We start from the raw sequence: 9,803 nt of genomic DNA on the forward strand, positions 1-9,803 counted from the left end.
ATAGCTCTGAAGAAATGTTCTGACAGTGGTGAGAGTGGAGCATGACTGTCTCCGTGGCGCAATTGGCTAGCGTGATCGGCTGTTAACTGAAAGGTTGGAGGTTCGAGCCCTCCCGGGAGTGGTGTGTTGCTTTTTTTTCTTTGGGCTGATAGCTTTGAAGATATGTTCTGATGGTGGTGAGAGTGGAGCAGGACTGTCTCTGTGGCGCAATCGGTTAGCGCGATCGGCTGGTAACCGAAAGGTTGGAGGTTCGAGCCCACGCGGTGGTGGTGCGGTGCTTTTTTTTCTTTGGGCTGATAGCTTTGAAGATATTTGTGATGGTGGTGAGAGTGGAGCACGACTGTCTCCGTGGCACCATTGGCTAGCGCGATGGGCTGTTAAATGAGAGGTTGGAGTTTCGAGCCCTCCCAGGAGTGGTGTGTTGCTTTTTTTTGTTTGGGCTGATAGATTTGAAGATATGTTCTGATGGTGGTGAGAGTGTAGCAGGACTGTCTCCATGGTGCAATTGGCTAGCGCGATCGGCTGTTAACCGGAAGGTTGGAGGTTCGAGCCCACCCGGTGGTGGTGCGGCGCTTTTTTTTTCTTTGGGCTGATAGCTCTGAAGAATTGTTCTGACGGTGGTGAGAGTGGAGCACGACTGTCTCCGTGGCGCTATTGGCTAGCGCGATTGGCTGTTAACAGAAACATTGGAGGTTCGAGCCCACCCGATGGTGGTGCGGCGCTCTTTTTCTTTGGGCTGATAGCTCTGAAGAAATGTTCTGACGATGGTGAGAGTGGAGCAGGATTGTCTCCGTGGCGCAATTGGCTAGCGCGATCGGCTGTTAACCGAAAGGTTGGAGGTTCGAGCTCTCCCGGGAGTGGTGTGTTGCTTTTTTCTTTGCGCTGATAGCTTTGAAGATATGTTCTGATGGTGGTGGGAGTGGAGCACGACTGTCTCCGTGGCGCAATTGGCTAGCGCGATCGGCTGTTAACCAAAAGTTTGGAGGTTCGAGCCCTCCCGGGAGTGGTGTGTTGCTTTTTTTTCTTTGCGCTTATAGCTTTGAAGATATGTTCTGATGGTGGTGAGAGTGGAGTATGACTGTCTCCTTGGCGCAATTGGCTAGCGCGATCGGCTGTTAACCGAAAGGTTGGAGGTTCGAGCCCTCCCGGGAGTGGTGTGTTGCTTTTTTCTTTGCGCTCATAGCTTTGAAGATATGTTCTGATGGTGGTGAGAGTGGAGCACGACTGTCTCTGTGGCGTAATTGGCTAGCGCGATGGGCTATTAACCGAAAGGTTGGACGCTCGAGCCCACCCGGTGGTGGTACGGTGCTTTTTTTCCTTTGGGCTGATAGCTCTGAAAAATGTTCTGACGGTGGTGAGAGTGGAGCATGACTGTCTCCGTGGCGCCATTGGCTAGCGCAATCGGCTGTTAACTGAAAGGTTGGAGGTTCGAGCCCTCCCGGGAGTGGTGTGTTGCTTTTTTTTCTTTGGGCTGATAGCTTTGAAGATATGTTCTGATGGTGGTGAGAGTGGAGCAGGACTGTCTCCGTGGCGCAATCGGCTAGCGCGATCGGCTGGTAATTGAAAGGTTGGAGGTTCGAGCCCATGCGGTGGTGGTGTGGTGCTTTTTTTCTTTGGGCTGATAGCTTTGAAGATATGTTGCGATGGTGGTGAGAGTGGAGCAGGACTGTCTCCGTGGCGCAATTGGCTAGCGCGATCGGCTGGTAACCGAGATGTTGGAGGTTCGAGCCCACGCGGTGGCGGTGCGGTGCTTTTTTTTCCTTTGGGCTGATAGCTTTGAAGATATGTTGTGATGGTGGTGTGATTGGAGCACGACTCTCTCCGTGGCGCAATTTGCTAGCGCGATGGGCTGTTAACTGAAAGGTTGGAGGTTCGAGCCCACCCAGGAATGGTGTGTTGCTTTTTTTCTTTGGGCTGATAGCTTTGAAGATATGTTCTGATGGTGGTGAGAGTGGAGCAGGACTGTCTCCATGGCGCTATTGGCTAGCGCGATCGGCTGTTAACCGAAAGGTTGGAGTTTCGAGCCCACCCAATGGTGGTGCGGCGCTTTTTTTCTTTGGGCTGATAGCTCTGGAGAAATGTTCTGACGGTGGTGAGAGTGGAAAATGACTGTCTCCTTGGCGCAATTGGCTAGCGCGATCGGCTATTAACCGAAAGGTTGGAGGTTCGAGCCCTCCCGGGAGTGGTGTGTTGCTTTTTTCTTTGCGCTGATAGCTTTGAAGATATGTGCTGATGGTGGTGAGAGTGGAGCAAAACTGTCTCCGTTGCGTGATTGGCTAGCGCGATGGGCTATTAACCGAAGTGTTGGACGCTCGAGCCCACCCGGTGGTGGTGCGGCGCTTTTTTTCCTTTGGGCTGATAGCTCTGAAGAAATGTTCTGACAGTGGTGAGAGTGGAGCATGACTGTCTCCGTGGCGCAATTGGCTAGCGTGATCGGCTGTTAACTGAAAGGTTGGAGGTTCGAGCCCTCCCGGGAGTGGTGTGTTGCTTTTTTTTCTTTGGGCTGATAGCTTTGAAGATATGTTCTGATGGTGGTGAGAGTGGAGCAGGACTGTCTCTGTGGCGCAATCGGTTAGCGCGATCGGCTGGTAACCGAAAGGTTGGAGGTTCGAGCCCACGCGGTGGTGGTGCGGTGCTTTTTTTCTTTGGGCTGATAGCTTTGAAGATATTTGTGATGGTGGTGAGAGTGGAGCACGACTGTCTCCGTGGCACCATTGGCTAGCGCGATGGGCTGTTAAATGAAAGGTTGGAGTTTGGAGCCCTCCCGAGAGTGGTGTGTTGCTTTTTTTCTTTGCGCTTATAGCTTTGAAGATATGTTCTGATGGTGGTGAGAGTGGAGCACGACTGTCTCCGTGGCGCAATTGGCTAGCGCGATCGGCTGTTAACCGAAAGGTTGGAGGTTCGAGCTCTCCCGGGAGTGGTGTGTTGCTTTTTTCTTTGCGCTGATAGCTTTGAAGATATGTTCTGATGGTGGTGGGAGTGGAGCACGACTGTCTCCGTGGCGCAATTGGCTAGCGCGATCGGCTGTTAACCAAAAGTTTGGAGGTTCGAGCCCTCCCGGGAGTGGTGGGTTGCTTTTTTTTCTTTGCGCTTATAGCTTTGAAGATAGGTTCTGATGGTGGTGAGAGTGGAGCATGACTGTCTCCGTGGCGCCATTGGCTAGCGCAATCGGCTGTTAACTGAAAGGTTGGAGGTTCGAGCCCTCCCGGGAGTGGTGTGTTGCTTTTTTTTCTTTGGGCTGATAGCTTTGAAGATATATTCTGATGGTGGTGAGAGTGGAGCACGACTGTCTCCGTGGCGTGATTGGCTAGCGCGTTGGGCTATTAACCGAAATGTTGGACGCTCGAGCACACCCGGTGGTGGTGCGGCCCTTTTTTTCCTTTGGGCTGTCAGCTCTGAAGAAATGTTCTGACGGTGGTGAGAGTGGAGCATGACTGTCTCCGTGGGGCAATTGGCTAGCGCGATCGGCTGTTAACTGAAAGGTTGGAGGTTCGAGCCCTCCCGGGAATGGTGTGTTGCTTTTTTTCTTTGGGCTGATAGCTTTGAAGATATGTTCTGATGGTGGCGAGAGTGGAGCAGGACTGTCTCTGTGGCACAATCGGCTGGTAACCGAAAGGTTGGAGGTTCGAGCCCACGCGGTGGTGGTACGGTGCTTTTTTTTCTTTGGGCTGATAGCTTTGAAGATATTTGTGATGGTGGTGAGAGTGGAGCATGACTGTCTAAGTGGGGCAATTGGCTAGCGCGATCGGCTGTTAACTGAAAGTTTGGAGGTTCGAGCCCTCCCGGGAATGGTGTGTTGCTTTTTTTCTTTGGGCTGATAGCTTTGAAGATATGTTCTGATGTGGTGAGAGTGGAGCAGGACTGTCTCTGTGGCACAATCGGCTGGTAACCGAAAGGTTGGGGGTTCGAGCCCACGCGGTGGTGGTGCGGTGCTTTTTTTTCTTTGGGCTGATAGCTTTGAAGATATTTGTGATGGTGGTGAGAGTGGAGCACGACTGTCTCCGTGGCACAATTGGCTAGCGCGATGGGCTGTTAACTGAAAGGTTGGAGGTTCGAGCCCTCCCAGGAGTGGTGTGTTGCTTTTTTTTCTTTGGGCTGATAGATTTGAAGATATGTTCCGATGGTGGTGAGAGTGTAGCAGGACTGTGTCCATGGCGGTATTGGCTAGCGCGATCGGCTGTTAACCGGAAGGTTGGAGGTTCGAGCCCACCCAGTGGTGGTGCGGCGCTATTTTTTCTTTGGGCTGATAGCTCTGAAGAAATGTTCTGACGGTGGTGAGAGTGGAGCACGACTGTCTCCGTGGCGCTATTGGCTAGCGCGATTGGCTGTTAACCGAAACATTGCAGGTTCGAGCCCACCCGATGGTGGTGCGGCGCTTTTTTTTCTTTGGGCTGATAGCTCTGAAGAAATGTTCTGACGGTGGTGAGAGTGGAGCAGGACTGTCTCCGTGGCGCAATTGGCTAGCGCGATCGGCTGTTAACCGAAAGGTTGGAGGCTCGAGCTGTCCCGGGAGTGGTGTGGTGCTTTTTTCTTTGCGCTGATAGCTTTGAATATATGTTCTGATGGTGGTTGGAGTGGAGCACGACTGTCTCCGTGGCGCAATTGGCTAGCGCGATCGGCTGTTAACCAAAAAGATGGAGGTTCGAGCCCTCCCGGGAGTGGTGTGTTGCTTTTTTTTCTTTGCGCTTATAGCTTTGAAGATATGTTCTGATGGTGGTGAGAGTGGAGCACGACTGTCTCCGTGGCGTAATTGGCTAGCGCGATGGGGTATTAACCGAAAGGTTGGAGGTTCGAGCCCACCCGGTGGTGGTGCGGCGCTTTTTTTTCTTTGGGCTGATAGCTCTGAAGAAATGTTCTGACGGTGGTGAGAGTGGAGCACGACTGTCTCCGTGGCGTAATTGGCTAGCGCGATGGGCTATTAACCGAAAGGTTGGACGCTCGAGCCCACCCGGTGGTGGTGCGGTGCTTTTTTCCGTTGGGCTGATAGCTCTGAAGAAATGTTCTGACGGTGGTGAGAGTGGAGCACGACTGTCTCCGTGGCGCAATTGGCTAGCGCGATCGGCTGGTAACCGAAAGGTTGGAGGTTCGAGCCCACGTGGTGGTGGTGCGGTGCTTTTTTTTCTTTGGGCTGATAGCTCTGAAGACATGTTGTGATGGTGGTGTGATTGGAGCACGACTCTCTCCGTGGCGCAATTGGCTAGCGCGATGGGCTGTTAACTGAAAGGTTGGAGGTTCGAGCCCACCCAGTAATGGTGTGTTGCTTTTTTTTCTTTGGGCTGATAGCTTTAAAGATATGTTCTGATGGTGGTGAGAGTGGAGCAGGACTGTCTCCATGGCGCAATTGGCTAGCGCGATCGGCTGTTAACCGAAAGGTTGGAGGTTCGAGCCCACCTGGTGGGGGTGCGGCGCTTTTTTTTCTTTGGGCTGTTAGCTCTGAAGAAATGTTCTGACGGTGGTAAGAGTGGAGCACGACTGTCTCCGTGGCACAATTAGCTAGCGCGATTGGCTGTTAACCGAAAGGTTGGAGGTTCGAGCCCACCCGATGGTGGTGCGGCGCTTTTTTTTGGCTGATAGCTCTGAAGAAATGTTCTGACGGTGGTGAGAGTGGAGCACGACTGTCTCCTTGGCGCAATCGGCTAGCACGTTCGGCAGATAACCGAAAGGTTGGAGGTTCGAGCCCACTCGGTGGTGGTGCGGCGCTTTTTTTTTGGGCTGATAGCTCTGAAGATATGTTCTGATGGTGGTGAGAGTGGAGCAGGACTTTCTCCGTGGCGCAATTGGCTAGCGAGATCGGCTGTTAACCGAAAGGTTCGAGGTTCAAGCCCTCCCGGGAGTGGTGTGTTTCTTTTTTCTTTGCGCTGATAGCTCTGAAGAAATGTTCTGTTGGTGGTGAGAGTGTAGCACGACTCTCTCCGTTGCGCAATCGGCTAGCGCGATCGGGTGTTAGCCAAAAGGTTGGAGGTTCGAGCCCACCCGGTGGTGGTGCGGCACTTTTTTTCCTTTGGGCTGATAGCTCTGGAGAATTGTTCTGACGGTGGTGAGAGTGGAGCACGACTGTCTCCTTGGCGCAATTGGCTAGCGCGATCGGCTGTTAACCTAAAGGTTGGAGGTTCGAGCCCTCCCGGGAGTGGTGTGTTGCTTTTTTCTTTCGTCTGATAGCTTTGAAGATATGTTCTGATGGTGGTGAGAGTGGAGCAGGACTGTCTCCGTGGCGCAATTGGCTAGCGCGATCGGCTGTTAACAGAAAAGTTGGAGGTTCAAGCCCTCTCGGGAGTGGTGTGTTGCTTTTTTCTTTGCGCTTATAGCTTCTGTTCTGATGGTGGTGAGAGTGGAGCATGACTGTCTCCGCGGCGCAATTGGCTAGCGCGATCGGCGGTTAACCGAAAGGTTCGAGGTTCAAGCCCTCCCGGGAGTGGTGTGTTGCTTTTTTCTTTGCGCTGATTGCTTTGGAGATATGTTCTGTTGGTGGTGAGAAAGGAGCACGACTCTCTCCGTGGCGCAATTTGCTAGCGCGTTCGGCTGTTAACCAAAGATTGGAGGTTCGAGCCCACCCGATGGTGGTGCGGCGCTTTTTTTCTTTGGGCTGATAGCTCTGGAGAAATGTTCTGATGGTGGTGAGAGTGGAGCATGACTGTCTCCTTGGCGCAATTGGCTAGCGCGATCGGCTGTTAACCGAAAGGTTGGAGGTTGGAGCCCTCCCGGGAGTGTTGTGTTGATTTTTTCTTTGCGCTGATAGCTTTGAAGATATGTTCTGATGGTGGTGAGAGTGGAGCACGACTGTCTCCGTGGCGTGATTGGCTAGCGCGTTGGGCTATTAACCGAAATGTTGGACGCTCGAGCCCACCCGGTGGTGGTGCGGCCCTTTTTTTCCTTTGGGCTGACAGCTCTGAAGAAATGTTCTGACGGTGGTGAGAGTGGAGCATGACTGTCTCCGTGGGGCAATTGGCTAGCGCGATCGGCTGTTAACTGAAAGGTTGGAGGTTCGAGCCCTCCCGGGAATGGTGTGTTGCTTTTTTTCTTTGGGCTGATAGCTTTGAAGATATGTTCTGATGGTGGTGAGAGTGGAGCAGGACTGTCTCTGTGGCACAATCGGCTGGTAACCGAAAGGTTGGAGGTTCGAGCGGACGCGGTGGTGGTGCGGTGCTTTTTTTTCTTTGGGCTGATAGCTTTGAAGATATTTGTGATGGTGGTGAGAGTGGAGCATGACTGTCTCCGTGGGGCAATTGGCTAGCGCGATCGGCTGTTAAGTGAAAGGTTGGAGGTTCGAGCCCTCCCGGGAATGGTGTGTTGCTTTTTTTCTTTGGGCTGATAGCTTTGAAGATATGTTCTGATGGTGGTGAGAGTGGAGAAGGACTGTCTCTGTGGCACAATCGGCTGGTAACCGAAAGGTTGGAGGTTCGAGCCCACGCGGTGGTGGTGCGGTGCTTTTTTTTCTTTGGGCTGATAGCTTTGAAGATATTTGTGATGGTGGTGAGAGTGGAGCACGACTGTCTCCGTGGCACAATTGGCTAGCGCGATGGGCTGTTAACTGAAAGGTTGGAGGTTCGAGCCCTCCCAGGAGTGGTGTGTTGCTTTTTTTTCTTTGGGCTGATAGATTTGAAGATATGTTCCGATGGTGGTGAGAGTGTAGCAGGACTGTGTCCATGGCGCAATTGGCTAGCGCGATCGGCTGTTAACCGGAAGGTTGGAGCTTCGAGCCCACCCAGTGGTGGTGCGGCGCTTTTTTTTCTTTGGGCTGATAGCTCTGAAGAAATGTTCTGACGGTGGTGAGAGTGGAGCACGACTGTCTCCGTGGCGCTATTGGCTAGCGCGATTGGCTGTTAACCGAAACGTTGCAGGTTCGAGCCCACCCGATGGTGGTGCGGCGCTTTTTTTTCTTTGGGCTGATAGCTCTGAAGAAATGTTCTGACGGTGGTGAGAGTGGAGCAGGACTGTCTCCGTGGCGCAATTGGCTAGCGCGATCGGCTGTTAACCGAAAGGTTGGAGGTTCGAGCTGTCCCGGGAGTGGTGTGTTGCTTTTTTCTTTGCGCTGATAGCTTTGAATATATGTTCTGATGGTGGTGGGAGTGGAGCACGACTGTCTCCGTGGCGCAATTGGCTAGCGCGATCGGCTGTTAACCAAAAGGTTGGAGGTTCGAGCTCTCCCGGGAGTGGTGTGTTGCTTTTTTTTCTTTGCGCTTATAGCTTTGAAGATATGTTCTGATGGTGGTGAGAGTGGAGCACGACTGTCTCCGTGGCGTAATTGGCTAGCGCGATGGGGTATTAACCGAAAGGTTGGAGGTTCGAGCCCACCCGGTGGTGGTGCGGCGCTATTTTTTCTTTGGGCTGATAGCTCTGAAGAAATGTTCTGACGGTGGTGAGAGTGGAGCACGACTGTCTCCGTGGCGTAATTGGCTAGCGCGATGGGCTATTAACCGAAAGGTTGGACGCTCGAGCCCACCCGGTGGTGGTGCGGTGCTTTTTTTCTTTGGGCTGATAGCTCTGAAGAAATGTTCTGACGGTGGTGAGAGTGGAGCACGACTGTCTCCGTGGCGCAATTGGCTAGCGCGATCGGCTGGTAACCGAAAGGTTGGAGGTTCGAGCCCACGTGGTGGTGGTGCGGTGCTTTTTTTTCTTTGGGCTGATAGCTCTGAAGACATGTTGTGATGGTGGTGTGATTGGAGCACGACTCTCTCCGTGGCGCAATCGGCATGCGCGATGGGCTGTTAACTGAAAGGTTGGAGGTTCGAGCCCACCCAGTAATGGTGTGTTGCTTTTTTTTCTTTGGGCTGATAGCTTTAAAGATATGTTCTGATGGTGGTGAGAGTGGAGCAGGACTGTCTCCATGGCGCAATTGGCTAGCGCGATCGGCTGTTAACCGAAAGGTTGGAGGTTCGAGCCCACCTGGTGGGGGTGCGGCGCTTTTTTTTCTTTGGGCTGTTAGCTCTGAAGAAATGTTCTGACGGTGGTGAGAGTGGAGCACGACTGTCTCCGTGGCACAATTAACTAGCGCGATTGGCTGTTAACCGAAAGGTTGGAGGTTCGAGCCCACCCGATGGTGGTGCGGCGCTTTTTTTTGGCTGATAGCTCTGAAGAAATGTTCTGACGGTGGTGAGAGTGGAGCACGACTGTCTCCTTGGCGCAATCGGCTAGCACGTTCGGCAGATAACCGAAAGGTTGGAGGTTCGAGCCCACTCGGTGGTGGTGCGGCGCTTTTTTTTCTTTGGGCTGATAGCTTTGAAGCTATGTTCTGATGGTGGTGAGAGTGGAGCAGGACTTTCTCCGTGGCGCAATTGGCTAGCGAGATCGGCTGTTAACCGAAAGGTTCGAGGTTCAAGCCCTCCCGGGAGTGGTGTGTTGCTTTTTTCTTTGCGCTGATAGCTCCGAAGAAATGTTCTGTTGGTGGTGAGAGTGTAGCACGACTCTCTCCGTTGCGCAATCGGCTAGCGCGATCGGGTGTTAGCCAAAAGGTTGGAGGTTCGAGCCCACCCGGTGGTGGTGCGGCGCTTTTTTTCCTTTGGGCTGATAGCTCTGGAGAATTGTTCTGACGGTGGTGAGAGTGGAGCACGACTGTCTCCTTTACGCAATTGGCTAGCGCGATCGGCTGTTAACCTAAAGGTTGGAGGTTCGAGCCCTCCCGGGAGTGGTGTGTTGCTTTTTTCTTTCGTCTGATAGCTTTGAAGATATGTTCTGATGGTGGTGAGAGTGGAGCAGGACTGTCTCCGTGGCGCAATCGGTTAGCGCGATGGGCTATTAACCGAAAGGTTGGAGGTTCGAGCCCACTCGGTGGTGGTGCGGCGCTTTTTTTTCTTTGGGCTGATAGC

Source organism: Rhipicephalus microplus, unplaced genomic scaffold (assembly GCF_043290135.1).
Source record: "Rhipicephalus microplus isolate Deutch F79 unplaced genomic scaffold, USDA_Rmic scaffold_44, whole genome shotgun sequence".
Taxonomy (NCBI): Eukaryota; Metazoa; Arthropoda; class Arachnida; order Ixodida; family Ixodidae; genus Rhipicephalus; species Rhipicephalus microplus.